General features: G+C 50.0%; 1 protein-coding gene across 8 annotated transcripts in view; it reads right to left on the bottom strand.

Moving 5' to 3' along the window:
- Positions 1 to 15432, bottom strand: part of ARHGAP32 (Rho GTPase activating protein 32) — a 1621198-nt gene that overhangs the window by 1102383 nt on the left and 503383 nt on the right. The gene's annotated exons all lie outside the window — the stretch shown is intronic.

The following is a 15432-nucleotide window of genomic DNA, read 5'->3' as shown; positions in this document are numbered from 1 at the left end:
GGCTTGTGAAAGGCTTGCAGATCCACCTGCACCTGCAGATCCACCTGCATTGCCAGAAAGACTCTTCTCCAGGCGTGTGCAAGGCTTGCAGATCCACCTGCATTGCCAGAAAGACTCTTCTCCAGGCGTGTGCAAGGCTTGCAGATCCACCTGCATTGCCAGAAAGACTCTTCTCCAGGCTTGTGCAAGGCTTGCAGATCCACCTGCATCTGCAGATCCACCTGCACCTGCAGACCCACCAGCATTGCCAGAAAGACTTTTCTCTAGGCTTGTGCAAGGCTTGCAGATCCACCTGCATCTGCAGATCCACCTGCATTGCCAGAAAGACTCTTCTCCAGGCTTGTGCAAGGCTTGCAGATCCACCTGCATCTGCAGATCCACCTGCACCTGCACACCCACCAGCATTGCCAGAAAGACTCTTCTCTAGGCGTGTGCAAGGCTTGCAGATCCACCTGCATTGCCAGAAAGACTCTTCTCCAGGCGTGTGCAAGGCTTGCAGATCCACCTGCATCTGCAGACCCACCTGCATTGCCAGAAAGACTCTTCTCCAGGCGTGTGCAAGGCTTGCAGATCCACCTGCATCTGCAGACCCACCTGCACCTGCAGACCCACCTGCACCTGCAGACCCACCAGCATTGCCAGAAAGACTCTTCTCCAGGCGTGTGCAAGGCTTGCAGATCCACCTGCATCTGCAGACCCACTAGGGCAATCTGCACACATGGCAACAGTCTGCCACCCACGATCTACGACAAAACTCTGTAATCACAGCAGAAAGCATAGGATTCCTTAGAGCTCTAGCATCTCTCGAAGCATTTTCTGGGGCCCAAATTGCCTGCATGCAGCATACACACGCAGACAGTCACTCCTTTTACTGGCGATACTGGGATACTGGGATATCATTAAAAATGGCCGCCAGCCATTATGTAACCTCAGACTGGCCCCATTAGAGACCACATGAACCTGATCACATGGCTGAATAAGGAGAGAATCCAGGCCCCAATGCACAGGTCGAATCAATGGGCCACCCTCTGAGGCAGAAGAAGGCATTCTCTGGGAGCACTAGCAGGAGGAGAACAGCAGATCCTGGCAGACATGGACCGGGCACAGTCCAAGACAGAAGAGCGGGATGGCGCAGTGCTGCAAGGAGGGGACCCTGGTGTGTGGTGAGGGAAGCATGGAGTAGTCCCAAGGGAGATATCTGGTTACACAGAGACTTGATGAGACAGGAAGGGTGTAATGGTAGTACTGGGCATGAGAAGATATATGGGAAGAGATAATCTGGGAGCAGAGCAAGAAGGGCACCACCTTGGAGAGGAAAGCAAGGGGTACCAGCTTGGAAGGAGGAGAGCAAGATATAGTGCAGGAAAATGGGAGAGATGGTCCGAGAAAAGAGCGAGAATGGCACCATCTTGGAGAGAGAGGTGAGCGGTACCACCTGGGAAGAAAGAGCAAAAGGTGCTAGGCATGAGAGGGATTACTCAGCAGGGAGGGCATTTGGAAAGGGTGATAGAGGAGGTTAAAGTGGTGTTAAAGGAGACAGAGGTGGGGACGACTGGGGAGAGACATATTAAGAGGTGCCCTCTTAAGGGAAAGAGTTGTTGGGAACAGAAGGCAGAGGGAGGCAATCAGAAGAACATGGAAGAGATGAAACTGCTAGAGAAGTGGATAGGGCAAGACCACCTGAGGCTGAAAGGAGAGAGCCCCTCTTCTGTTAGTGCAGACAATGAGGTGCCAGGGGGAGTATTGTGAATACCTAGGGTTAGGCAGGGTAGAGGAGGGCCCAGGAGAGTGAGAGTATGGTCACACTCCTCCATCAGACCATGCCAGGATTAACGGAACCTACGGGCAGGTGGTTCCCTATTGCACAAGCAGACAAGAAGCCCCAGTTCCGTTACCCAGGGAGTGCCCCCAGCAAAACACAGAGGGGGCAGTGGTCTGGCAGACCCCTGAACCATCCGTCTGTCCAAGAGCCATACTTCAGAGGTGGAAAGACTTCGACTGGCAAAAAGCGGAGCCAAGGACCAAACCATCCTCATCCTGAATACTCTGGGAGGAGATGCAATTCTCTCCTTGTAGAGAGGAACAGTCATTTTATTTTTCATTTAGAATACTGAAAGGATATTTTGAACTTGGATTTCTTTATTTTGAGTACAAAACCTTGTGTCGAGGAAACCCTTTGGATCAAGAAGAGAACTCCCTGTTCCTTTGAGCTTTATGTTGCATGCCCCAGGCTCCTTCCTTGCTTTCAGATCTGGCCATTAGATGCAGTTATTCGGTGCTTTGTTTTTGATAACTCGGGTCCTTGCAGCATTGTTAGTACTGAGTTAGAGAAGCATCCCACTGCCATATGTTTGGTCGAGAACTTGAGCAAATAAAACTCTTCTACTTATCGTTCGCATGGTGTGCTTCTGTTCTGTGGCGAGGCAGTTAATGTGCAGCTCCGGCAAACTACGGGCAGGGCAGATGGTGATGGGTTACTAAGTAGACAAGTCTTGAGCAACGTCCTCTCCATCTCTCCCAGCATCGCTCCTGGAGGATGAGACCCCTGACCCATTTATTAGAAACATTTGCTCTTAAAAAGTCCTTAGGGTACGGGAACCTAGAAATTCTGCGACTAGCGGACGAGGAGAAGAAGTGTCACTGAACCCTGCAACCCCCAGCTCCCTCAGGAGAACTGACTGCAAGGGAGAGGGAACCCTTGGAAGGCCTGGGCAGCATGGTAAGAGAGTGAGGAACCTTCTTTTGAATGGTGTGAATGAGAATTGAAGAATGCTCGAGGGGGCAATCAGACGCATGTGTGTTCTTAGAAAGCGAGCAACACTGGATGGATCAGCTTGGAGCAAATGATATGGGGCTGAACGAACACATTGAATACTGAAGCCCTTCTTAATACACATGAGATGTGTTATCTGCAGCGAAATCAGCATTATATATAACTATTGTGTCCATTAATAGACGTTCACACATGCACCTGGAATAAACTTTGCTTCCCAATTGTTTACTGCAGATTAAGATATAATCCTGCATTAAGTTAGGGTAAGATTAGTTTTTCTTTATATATTTTTATGTGAGTGAGTTTGGCCCATTTTTATTCATGAGCATGAAGCTACTACTTCTTCAATACGCTAGCCATGACAGCATGCTACTACTGGGCACGAGGGAGTTGGGCTGCCTGATAATGGCGGGGACTGCGATAACTGTTACAGGAAAAGAGAAGGATAGGGACGTTTCATCGTAAAATATGTTTAGGAGGAGCACACATGTAAAAAACATGTTCAGTTTAGCTTCCACCAAAAACTATTTTTTTTTTTTTTATTATCAATGGTCTACTTGTTTTTTCAATACTTAGGACTGCACATGAAAGTTTGGGTCTATTTGACCTAAAACATTTGACCTAATCATATTTGATTTAATTTATTTGACATTTTTTCGGTCTAAAATGAGGGGGGGAAACCCCTGCAACCCCTCCCACTTCCCCTGAACCTAATTTATACTCTTAGCCAGTATATATATATATATATATATATTAATATATATATATATATATATATATATATTTAATAAGATTTTACCGAACAAAGGTCCAAAAAATGTGATCAAATGCTTTAGGTCAAATGATTTTAGGTCAATTATGCTAATACCCACATGAATACCGTGCGCAAGGCCGTCGGTGTGCATGAGGACTGCAGGTAACGTAGCTGCCTTTAAGAATGGGCAGCTATTTGTTAGCACTTTTCCCAGGAAGGCGGTCCCGCTAAACATGCCACACCTAAAGGACGCGTTCTTACAATGCTGCAGGTTACCCTTGCAGACCAAAAATGAAGACGCATTACATGAATTGGCCTCACTGCATACTTTGCAATTGGTACTGGTCATCTTTTGATTTCGTATTTCGAGTGACCTATCAGCAGTATAATTATGGTGCCGGAAACGGGTGCACTGATGCGCCCTCAGGCAGCCATAACAGAGAGGACTGTTAGGGGTGTTTCAGGAAGTGGTCGTCACACACATGTAATGGAACATGCAGCCCTTTCTGGATGGGAGTTTTCTTTAACAGACTGAAGAGGGAAATGAGGACGGATACAGTTATCTATCAGTATAGCGGAGAGGTATCGCTATCAAGTCGCTGCGCCAGAGCCATCATGATGCCAAATAGGGACCATATTGGGGGGCCTGCTCTGGATTTCTTTTGCATGGAGTCCATTATATGACATCCTTGGTTACGCACGGGTGTGAAGAAATGCAAGGAGCTTCTGTGCTAAGAGGGCGCTCGGCCCTGCAGTAGACCCCTGTAAATACACGCATTCAGGGGCGGACACGTGTAGATCAACGCTTTTCTGGATTTGATATTGTTTCTATTTATTTCCGGGCGCGTAGGGGATTTTTGTCGAGGCTTCGTCGCGTCACACTGTTTGCGCATGCCTTATCCTTTCGCCCCCCCCCACCTGTATTAAAGGTAGATGATGTGGTCTGCACATTTTAAGCTGATTAAACTGGGTGCCTAATGCTCAATAAACGATATAATACCTTCTGAAAGAAGAGCAGGTGTATGCCCTGTGAAATGCGGGTGCTGTTTGTGCGTTTGATTGATGTGCACAGTGTTTAGAGCTGCAGATGTCGGCGCTTCCCTTTGTATTGGCATTATCTGGAAATAAACTATATCTGTTATTGTGAATGAAAGGACCCATGAGGCCACCCGTCTCCTTATTCTCCGCGCGCAGCGCTCAGAGAGTAACCCGATGGCTCACTGCATGTCTCCCAGCACTTGGCAAATTTGCAATTCAATTGCCAGCACCTTTCGGGAACCCTGAGCAGACCCCTGAATCTGGTGGGTTTGCGTTTCCTTACTCTGGGTGTCTCGCGAAGAATAAAGAACTGTAACTGCAGCGAAAATAACACCAGAAGAGACGTTAAACAGCACGGCAGCAAAGGCGGTATTCCACGGTGCACAGATTGTATTCACAACACAGTGAATTTCACAACCTGGCAAGGATTAGCCAACAAACAGAAGGGGAGGATTCTCCTGTGCCTTGGACCTCTTCTGCGGCTCTGTTTCTTTAAACGTGTCTGACGCTGCGCCAGGAGTCATGTGACTCGTGCGTCTACACTAGGGTGGGCGCAGGAGGAAGGGAGAGTGGAAGGACAAGTAAACACAGGCCTGCAGAGAGAGAATATCAATGGGGCTTCGCTGCTTCTATAGAGACCATAATGAGGCCTTGCCAGTGATGACTCACGTGCCAGCATGAGCCTTTGCACACACAGGAAATGGGGGTGTTGTTTATCGGCTCGTGGCAAACAACCAAGAGAAAGAAACCTTGGAAGAAGGGTTTCTTGAGCCGACATGGATGGGATGAGATGAAGGCCTTACACACAACGACCGTCTACAAGGATTGGGCTTCCTGAGAGCGCGCGGCCGATTCCCAACTCTAGCGAGTAGTAGAAAAGAGAGATGCGTGGGTGTCATGACATCTGCACAGAAAACCCTGCCCCCTGGGAACAGAACACGCCCAAGCCTAGCGTAGCGACTCCTAAACCTTGTTTTTGCTTTGAATGCCTGCAAAAGCTCAGACTAATGTCATCATGTTAGAGGTGATGGCACTATAGTGTCTGAGCAGGACCTGCCGTCTTTCGGGGCAATATGGCCAGCAGAGAACTTTATAAGCAGCCTGTCACCAGAGTACATCCCCCATAACCAGCAGTAAGCGTCACATTAACTCTTAGACTCTCCATCCTCAATAACTAGATCGCTTCTCAAAGTGCTAGATAACACTACATCGGCGACATAAACTCAAGACCGAGACTTCATTACCATTAGAACACGCCTCCTAACCCCCTAGAGCAGGGCTGTCCAACTCTAGGCCTCGAGGGCCAGAACCTTGATGGCTTTTCAAGATATCCCTCCTTAATATTCAGGGTAAGAATTGTGCGCACATTTAGAATCATTGTATGGAAATTTATGTCATGAATATTAATGAGGGGAATCCTGAAACTCCAACATGTGCCTGTCCCTCGAGGCCTGGAGTTGGGCAACCCTCCCTTAGAGCATGTCTCTGTAGCCACTTTGCCGGCCATGCTCCCTGTCTCCGTTTCACTAACATCGGTGTGGTAAAGCCATACCCTCCAAGGTCCAAGGAGTACCGTCAGGAAGTTCATTATTAATGTAAGCGACTACGTCATCAGTATCATGTTTACTTACTGTGCAAGACTCATTGTCTATAAGGCCCTAAAGACCCTGAGGTTTCTCTGCTCCAGGGGCCCCTGTTGCTTTCCTGGCTACCTTCCAAACGGCTCTGTGGAAACCAACCGTGTTTCTACCTTCACGGCCTGGTTTCCAGTTTGGATCGCGTGTTGGAAGATTGTGGGGTACAAGGGCCCCCGCCATCCGAAGGACCTGACGTCCCTACTCTTCCAATCAAATCGCGCTGATCACTCCACCCAATCCTATTCCTCTCCCTCCTTTGCTCCCCCAACCCATCCCAGCTAAGCTGCTGACACTGTGCCATTCTTGTATCCCCCAGGGTGCACCCCTTTTTTTTAAGCACTCTGTTGCCTCCCAGCTAGCTTCATGCATTATAAATCCCATACATACATCATTAGGTAATTTCTCCACGTTCGTTAGAGCATTCCTGCACAATCCCTAGAGCAAGTCCCCATAAACACAAAATCATGTATTCATAGCCACTACATTAGGTCTCCACAATTGCTAGAATATCCATGTATAACCACTAGAGCAGCGCTAAACCATTCCCACATCCTCCAGGCCCACAGAGGCATCCCCCAGCCACACAAACACAAGCCTCTGGACAACCAGAGCATGCGCAGAGACCCACAAGACCAAGGGACTGCAACGTGCGCTCCCCAGACTACATCTCTCATGAGCCCTTGCCATTGAGTGGAATGGCTGTGGCTGATGGGAGCTGTAGTCACAAACATCTAGACAGCCAGAGGTGGCAGACCCCTGCATTAGAGTATGCCTCCAGACCCCCTGAGGCAGGCAAATTGAGACACTGGATCATGCTCGCAGACCCTTCAAGCTCACCTACAGACCCCTATATCACAGCCACTAGGACACGATTCCCGTGGCAGGTCCAGACTTGAGGTTGTGAAGTGGGTGGCGCTAGACGCTAAGGGCCTAGGGAGACCATCTGTCCTCCCAAGAGGTGGGACATGGTTGTTCCCCTCAGAGCCTCTCCCGCTTTCTTAGCTTGAGAGATAAGAGGCAACAGTCAGCCCCGTGAGAAGGAACATTACATTTTCCATGGAAATCCGCGCCGGAAATACTACAGCCCATGAACGAGCAACAGTAATTAGGAAAAAAGGCATGCAGAAGTGTCCGATCTGCTGCCACTAACCCCCTGAGGCGCCACCAATGCCAGGTACAGCAAGCAAAGGCAACACACTGGGGATGGAGAGAGCCATAGCGGAATCAGGGGGCCACTGTGACCGGGCTGCCCGTCTCCTGGATTGGGAGTCGTCAATTCGCAGGCCACTCACTTGGCCCGACTGATAAGCCCCCACTAACAGTCTTCATCCACTCGGGTAACTCCGGGCCCCGAGTGCAAAAAGGAGCTGGAGTTTGGAAACGCCAATGAGTTTGAAGCAGAGCAAAGAAGACTTGGGGAGCTCTGAGGCAAGAGAAGAGGGCAGGCATGGGAAGATGTGTTAGGAGGGAAATATCAGGACGAGCGATGAAAGAAGAAAAAGCCAGAAGGAGGGAGAAAACCACTGGAGGGAAGACGCAAGGATATACCAAGTAGCAGGGGCAGTGGGAGAAAGGGAAGTCCAAGAGACGAAGGAGGAAGGCAAGCAGGAAGAAGGGGAGAAGACGGAGGAAGGAAGGAGAGAATGTGCCAGCAGGAGAAGGAAGTGCTGGCCAAGCCAAGAGTCGAAGAAGCAAGGCAAGCAGGAAGAAGGGGAGAAGACGGAGAAAGGAAGGAGAGAATGTGCCAGCCGGAGAAGGAGGGTAGGAAGTGCTGGCCAGGCCAAGAGGACTAATAGACAGAGGGGGTCCAAGAAGTTGATAGCAGAGCCAGGGGCCAGGCTGAAGGGAGGCACTGACCACAATTGGGCTATTTCAGATCGCGATGTGACCCCTCCCCCCACCCACACACCGCCACCTGCACAGCAGTGAAATGTCATTGACCGGTGCCTCTTGCACCAAATCCTGTTGGGTTCACTTCAGTGGAACCTAAATTAGCGAGGAAACGAGGTACCACAGCTGAGACAGTTAAGGGCCTTGTGGACCTGGGGCTGAAGACTGGTAGGGCCCGAGGCTACAGACCCCTGGGAAAGCACCCAAGAGATGGGATGGCCATAAGCCATAATCTGGAGCCTACCAAAGACACTAAAAAAGAGTAAGAAATGAGCTCAGAGCAGGCCCGTTTCTTGGCCCGGGCAGAGCGAGCGACGGCCCGGGCGCAGAGGTAAATGGCTCAGGAGGAGGGCGCAGGAAGGGACCCTCCTGCATAGCTGCTCTCTGTTGACGTGTAGAGAACTGTGATGCGTTCGGAACATGCAAAGATAGAAATGCATATTCCAAACGCAGCATGTGACATTCTCTGGAGTCACACACCTCGTGCCCCTCGTTCTTTGTGTTGACAGCCTTTCAAGCGGGGCAATTTATAAGTGATGGCTCATTTAACAAGCCATTGTTTTTACACAGTGTGCGCTTAACATTGCAGTGTTAAGAACTGAACATGGGGCATTTTTAATCAGAAGACCAGCACAAGTATGTTAGCTGACCAAACCTGTGTATTCTGCAAAGAGAATTAACGTGCCACACAGAAAATGTTGTAAACTATTTTCTTTATTTTCATGTCTCTATTTGACACAGCAAAGCTTTTATTTTGTATATTACTTTTTAGCAGGGGTCGACGAGTATGAAAAGAAGTAGTGGAACTATGTTCACTGCTGGCCTGCACCCACTCCCCACAAACACCATCACCACTAGCCCTCCCACACACAATACAAACCCCAAAACACATTCCCCTGTTGTTTAAGGGAACGTTCAGTGCACTGCACTGAAAATGCAGGTTTCAACTTCTTCCTACACGTTTATTTTAAACCGAAACCATTCCGGAATGGTTTATTTTTAAAATAAAAGTATAGGAGCTGTAAAACCTAATTTAAAAAAGTAGAAGAGCAGCGCTCCAGACCGCTCCCGCTCACTTCGACCACTGCTTTTTAGTTACATACAGCGCATCCCTGGGAAGGTTAACTGTCATGTTCTTGCTTAAGTATTCTAGTGGCTGCTTTGGGAGATGGACTAAATACATCTGCGCAGCATCAAAGGTCTTCATTTTTTCAAACAAGCCAGCCACTGCCTAGCGCGCACATCAGATGGTGCCTCAATGTGACTTGGCACCTTGATTAGGAAAGTAGAATTAATTGTGTGCAACCCTGCAGACAGTAGTTCATGGCAAATCAATACAGTGATGCGTGCAACAATGATTAGTGCGCTGCACAAGTCACCACCATGTTGGTTAATGGCATCTATGGGGTGCTCCCGTATGTAACAGCAAATATGCCTAGAACGTAGTGTGTGTGGCTCTGACGAGCATGCCATACTATGCCCACACTTAAACACATAAAGCAATCAAAGAAGGTGCCTCAAATTGTACACCCACTAGGCCAAAGGCCCTTTCTATACTGTCAAGCCATGATTTTCACTAGCTGCGGGCCGGCACTAATAAGAGATGCTAATGGCAGTTATGTTAGATAAAGAATAGGCCTGCTTTTTTTTTGCAGAAATAGCCCATGAGGCCTGCGTAATGGTGAGGAGGTAGTGGCTGAGCAACTGTGGACCATTTACCATGCATTAGAAGCTGTTTTTTTTTATTACTGGTCAGGCTAAACTTTGTAAGAGGTCAAATCCTTTCTGTGCATTGTTTCTTGGGTGTCTCTTGTAGGGTATCCTTTCCAGTCCATAGATATAATTCTCGAAAGATGTTTCTGTATCAGGGGTTGGGCATGCTCACGCCTAGAGCCAGCCCCTCCTCATCTAATATTCTCCAGAAGCAAGAAGCAAAAGAGCCCTTGTACCCCATTTGAGGGGCTGATGTTCCAGCAATTTTATACTCACATCCAAAAACCTAAGCTGTTTCAATAAGTATGTTTGGTTCATGGTTACAAACATTTTAATGTTAGGGTGAGTGTTGTGAAGGGTGATGTGAGCACCAAACCATGCGTCTTATTATGAATTTAGAGATTCACAAATACACTCCTTTTATCACAGACTTGTTGATCAAATATAGAGATCTTTGATCACTGTTATATTTGTGAAATGCGCTGATTTAATGCAAAGCAGACAGGAACCCTCATTGGTGCTATCTGTCCCATTTCCCACTCTCATAGAGGTATTTTGAAAGAGTGCAAAAAGAGTGTACCAGACTGTCCATGTTGGAATGGTAACCTATCAGAAAATAATTCATGTTGAGTCTAGTGTTGCCCCTTGCGAAATACAAGTGAGGTGGTACAAACAGAACGCCTGCAACACTGGGCCAGTGCGCCCTCAGACCCAGGCAGGCTGGTCACACCGCAGTGTGCCAGTAGGAACAGTTTGAAAGTGCATTCAGGCAAGACCTTCCCTGAGAGCAGATGACAGAAAAATCATTTGCTTGGGCAGCAACAGCTATGTTTTCACATTAGATTTCTTCTGTAAAATACTTGAATTGCAATGTAATGAAACCAGCTTCATTCATATAGCAATTATTTATTCAGAGGTGTAGTTTGGGAGTGATGTGTGCCAGTCGGGGTGGGGGAGGTGCATTCTAGTGTTTTGCCCTGGGCACCAAGTTGGCTAGAAACTGCCCTGGCCGAGAAATACCCAGAGAGGCCAAAAGGCAGGTCTTGGGGGAATGGCAAGACCACCAAGACGAATGAAGTATATTTGCCCAGCAGTCGCTACCCAGAGGCTCGCAGTGCATCTGACATGAGAGGGTGGCCTGAGGGACTGATGCTGCACGTGACAGCCTAAGAGAAATGAAGTCTGTGGTAGGCCGCCGTGACACCAGCGAGAAAAGCCTATTTCCAAGAGAAATCAAGTCTGTGGTAGGCCGCCGTGACACCAGCGAGAACAGCCTAAGTCCTAAGAGAAATCTAGTCTGTGGTAGGCTGCCGGGACACCAGCGAGAACAGCGTAAGTCCTAAGGGAAATCAAGTTTGTGGTAGGCTGCCGTGAGACCAGCAAGAACAGCCTAAATCCTAAGAGAAATCAAGTCTGTGGTAGGCCACCGTGAGACCAGTAAGGACAGCCTAAGAGAAATCAAGTCTGTGGTAGGCTGCTGTGACACCAGCGAGAACAGCCTAAGTCCTAAGAGAAATCAAGTCTGTGGTAGGCTGCCGTGAGACCAGCAAGAACAGCCTAAATCCTAAGAGAAATCAAGTCTGTGGTAGGCCACCGTGAGACCAGTAAGGACAGCCTAAGAGAAATCAAGTCTGTGGTAGGCTGCTGTGACACCAGCGAGAACAGCCTAAGTCCTAAGAGAAATCAAGTCTGTGGTAGGCTGCCGTGAGACCAGCAAGAACAGCCTAAGTCCTAAGAGAAATCAAGTCTGTGGTAGGCTGCCGTGACACCAGCGAGAACAGCCTAAGTCCTAAGGGAAATCAAGTTTGTGGTAGGTTGCCGTGAGACCAGCGAGAAGCAAAAAGAGTCTTGGAAACACAACCTGGTGAACAGATCATGGCAGGCGGCCCTGGGTGGGGCCTCTAATTGTGGCCTGAAAATGGACAGAGGGAAGCAAACAATGTCCGTGGAAGACAGCCTAGGAGGGCCACCTTGTACTCAATATGGGTGTTGCACGTGAGGTTCTCAGAATCAAGACCCAAGCCCTTGAAAGAGGCTGTTATTTGCCCAGGCACTCTGGAAGCCAGGTCCCTAAAGGTGGAAGACGTGGTGGTGTCTTGAGGGCCACAGGAACCCAAACTCAAAGAACTAAGCATCCGGACCACGAACTCCTATTGAACTTCACCTCAGGGTCATGACCTTGAAATACACGGGTGCATTTTTGTCAACATTCCCTGCAAATTGTCCGTTCTTGTCACCCTTACATTTCCTTAAGCACAACAATCCATATTGCTGTGACGTTTTCCCTAAACCAGAGACCTGTTGGCAATACAACTCGTCGCCACTTTTAATTCCTGGCCTCTGCTTGATCCTGCACAGCGTGGCCGCATACACACTGGAACATTCCTAAATACCCAATAGCGAATGCCTGCAAACACACAGGATTGCAATTCCTGACCTACTTGGCAAGCCTCCAGAACGCTATCCAGACCCACTGGAGCTCTCCCCCAGACCCAAAAGAGCGCACCTCCAGACCAACTGGAGCACTCGCCCAGACCCACTGGGGCAATCCTCCAGACCCACAAAATCGCATCTCCATACCCAGGAGAGCACCTCCAGATTCACAAGAGCGTGCCTCCAGACCCACAAGAGCGCGCCTGCAGACCCACAAGTGAGTGCCTCCAGACCCACAAGTGAGCGCCTCCAGACCCACAAGCGAGCGCCTCCAGACCCACAAGAGCACGCCTCCAGACCCAGTAGAGGGCACCTCCAGACCCATTAGAGGGCACCTCCAGACCCACTGGAGCTCTCCCCCAGACCCACAAGGGTGCACACCTCCAGACCCACAAGGGTTCACACCTCCAGACCCACAGGAGCGCACCTCTAGATCCACAGGAGCGCACCTCCAGACCCACAAGAGCGCACCTCCAGACCCATAAGAGCGCACCTCCAGACCCATTAGAGGGCACCTCCAGACCCACTGGAGCTCTCCCCCAGACCCACAAGGGTGCACACCTCCAGACCCACAGGAGCGCACCTCCAGACCCACAAGAGCGCACCTCCAGACCCACAGGAGCGCACCTCCAGACCCACAAGAGCGCACCTCCAGACCCACAAGAGCGCACCTCCAGACCCACAAGAGCGCACCTCCAGACCCATTAGAGGGCAGCTTCAGACCCACTAGAGTGCACCTCAGACCCGCTAGAGCGTACCCCAGACCCACTGGGGCACTCGCCCAGATTCACTGGAGCACTCCCCTAGACCCACTAGTGCATACCTCAGACCCACTAGTTGATACCCCAGACCCACTAGAGCGCACCTCCAGACCCACTAGAGCGCACCTCCAGACCCACTGGCGCCCTTCCCCAGACCCACTAGGGCACTCCTGCAGACCCACTAGTGCATACCTGCAGACCCACTAATACACACCTCTAGAACCACTAGTGCACACCTGCAGACCAAATAATGCACTCCTGCAGACCCACTAGGGTACTCCTCCAGACCCACCAGTGCATACCTCCAGACCCACTTGTGCATACCTCAGTCCCACTAGTGCATACCTCCAGACCCACTAGTGCATACCTCAGACCCACTAGTGCATACCTCCAAACCCACTAGTGCATACCTCCAGACCCACTAGTGCATACCTCCAGACCCACTAGTGCATACCTCCAGACCCACATGCATACCTCCAGACCCACTAGGGTACTCTAGCAGACCCACCAGTGCATATCTCCAGACTCACTAGTGCATACCTCAGTACCACTAGTGCATACCTGAGACCCACTATTACATACCTCAGACCCACTAGTGCATACCTCCAGACCCACTAGGGTACTCCTGCAGACCCACCAGTGCATACCTCCAGACCCACCAGTGCATACCTCCAGACACACTAGTGCATACCTCAGTTCCACTAGTGCATACCTCCAGACCCACTATGCATACCTCCAGACCCACTTGTGCATACTCCAGACCCACTAGTGCATACCTCCAGACCCACCAGTGCATACCTCCAGACCCACCAGTGCATACCTCCAGACCCACTTGTGCATACCTGAGACCCACTATTACATACCTCAGACCCACTAGTGCATACCTCCAGACCCACTAGGGTACTCTTGCAGACCCACCAGTGCATACCTCCAGACCCACTAGTGCATACCTCAGTCCCACTAGTGCATACCTCCAGACCCACTATGCATACCTCCAGACCCACTAGGGTACTCCTGCAGACCCACCAGTGCATACCTCCAGACACATTAATGCATACCTCAGTCACACTAGTGCATACCTCCAGACCCACCAGTGCATACCTCCAGACCCACTATGCATACATCCAGACCCACTTGTGCATACCTCAGTCCCACTAGTGCATACCTCCAGACCCACTAGTGTACCTCAGAACCACTAGAGCATACCTCCAGACCCACTTGTGCATACCTCAGACCCACTAGCGCATACCTCCAGACCCACTAGTGCATACCCCCAGACCCACTATGCATACCTCCAGACCCATTAGGGTACTCCTGCAGACACACTAGTGCTTACCTCCAGACCCACAATGCTTACCTCCAGACCCACTAGGGTACTCTTGCAGACCCACCAGTGCATACCTCCAGACCCACTAGTGCATACCTGAGTCCCACTATTACATGCCTCAGACCCACTAGTGCATACCTCCAGACCGACTAGTGCATACCTCCAGACCCACCAGTGCATACCTCCAGACCCACCAGTGCATACCTCCAGACCCACTAGTGCATACCTCCAGTCCCACTAGTGCATACCTCCAGACCCACTAGTGCATACCTCCAGACCCATTAGGGTACTCCTGCAGACACACTAGTGCATACCTCCAGATCCAATAGCGCATACCTCCAAACCCACTAGTGCATACCTCCCGACCCACTAGGGTACTCCTGCAGACCCACCAGTGCATACCTCCAAACCCACTAGTGCATACCTCAGTCCCACTAGTGCATACCAGAGACCCACTATTACGTACATCAGACCTGCTAGTGCATACCTCCAGACCCACTATGCATACCTCCAGAACCACTAGGGTACTCCTGCAGACCCACCAGTGCATACCTCCAGGCCCACTAGTACATACCTCAGTCCCACTAGTGCATACCTCCAGACCCACTATGCATACCTCCAGACCCACCAGTGCATACCTCGAGACACATTAGTGCATACCTCAGTCCCACTAGAGCATAACCAAGACCCACTAGTGCGTCCCGGGAGGATAGCTCAGCGGCAGCGTGCGCGTCTTGGAAGCAAGACGACACGAAGCAACATCAGGTTCGATCCCCGGGTCCGCGCTTAGAAACCTCTGGGTGTTTAAGCGCGTTATAAATACGTAACTAAGACAAAAAAAAAACCACAATTACGCAACTAAGAAAAAAAAACAATTCCTGTAACAGCGCCTCGATGCCTGCGGGCTGTGTGAGCGCTTTATAAATGTAAAAATAATAATACCTCCAGACCCACCAGTGCATACCTCCAGACCCACCTGCGCACACCTCCAGATCCACTAGTGCATACCTCAGACCCACTAGCGCACACTTCCAGACCCACTAGTGCACACCTCCAGACCCACTAGCGCACACTTCCAGACCCACTAGTGCACACCTCCAGACCCA

The sequence above is a fragment of the Ambystoma mexicanum genome, chromosome 9 (genome assembly GCF_040938575.1).
Source record: "Ambystoma mexicanum isolate Mex_15411 chromosome 9, UKY_AmexF1_1, whole genome shotgun sequence".
Lineage (NCBI taxonomy): Eukaryota > Metazoa > Chordata > Amphibia > Caudata > Ambystomatidae > Ambystoma > Ambystoma mexicanum.
The sequence above is the reverse complement of the archived record's forward strand: the minus strand, read 5'-3'. Positions and strand labels throughout refer to the sequence as shown.